The following is a 1,023-nucleotide window of genomic DNA, read 5'->3' as shown; positions in this document are numbered from 1 at the left end:
GGAGGTGAGCTCTTGCGACCGGAAGTAACCCCTCCCTCCCTCCCGCGCCCCTTTTGGTCTCTCGCCCCCTGTGTGTCCGTCCCGAGCCCCTGGGGGAGTAGGGGGCTGGCGGCGGGACCCCTGGGACCGAGTAGAGCGCTTGGGGCCTGGGGTCGCGGGCTTAATCCGAGGGTGGTGAGCAGGCTGCAGGGGGCGGGACTGTCCTATCAGTTGCCGCCCGGGAGAGTTGGCCTCTGTTTTGGGGTGGCGAGGGCCCGTTAAGTACCGTAACCAGACGGTTCCCCCGCCCCCACCCCGGGAGGAGCAGCGGAGGGGAGAGCGTCGCACCCACCGGCTTGAGGAAGAGTCTCCCGGAGAAGCCTAGAAACACGTTTCCCGCTCTGGACCCGGAACCACCTCCCCTCCAGTTAAACACACACACCCGTGCGCACTGGCAACCAGCGGGTCAGGGGGGTGCCCGGGCTTGCCCTTTTCTGGGGCCGAAGACTGTTTACCAAAGAGGGCTCCCCGAGTTGGGAGGGGGCGTGTCCAGCAGAAGTTTCTTCTGGGCGAGTAGAGGGGAGACTCGGGTTTGGTGACCATCCCGGGAATGTAGCGACAGTCGAGAGTCCTGACCCAGCCACTAACTCACTGTTATGACCTTGAGCAGCTCCTAGCCTCTGGACATAAAGTTTCTAGATTTGTAGACTGAAAGGGCTGCTCTAGGGGATCCCTGAGAGCCTCTGCAATTTAAAAAAGCAGTGATTTGGTTAAGTAGATCTTTGCGACTTTGAAGGGCGTGCAGCTTGTGATGTGGAGGCAGTTGTATGCCTGCTTTGTGTGAAGTTTGGGAGGGCTGAAGATGGGTAGAATGACCCTTTGGCCTAACCTTTCCTTTGGGAACAGCCTAGCGCAGAAGTAGCCTGGCAGGGTATATCCCAGACCTGCCTGTCGATAGGCAGTATTGTGATCGTGAGTCTTTGAACATTGGGGACACATACACTTGATAGGAAGGGTTCAAAACCAAACTGACTTGATGCAAAC

The sequence above is a fragment of the Crocuta crocuta genome, unplaced genomic scaffold, assembly GCF_008692635.1.
Source record: "Crocuta crocuta isolate KB4526 unplaced genomic scaffold, BGI_CrCroc_1.0 scaffold323, whole genome shotgun sequence".
Taxonomy (NCBI): domain Eukaryota; kingdom Metazoa; phylum Chordata; class Mammalia; order Carnivora; family Hyaenidae; genus Crocuta; species Crocuta crocuta.
Note: the sequence above shows the minus strand (reverse complement) of the source record.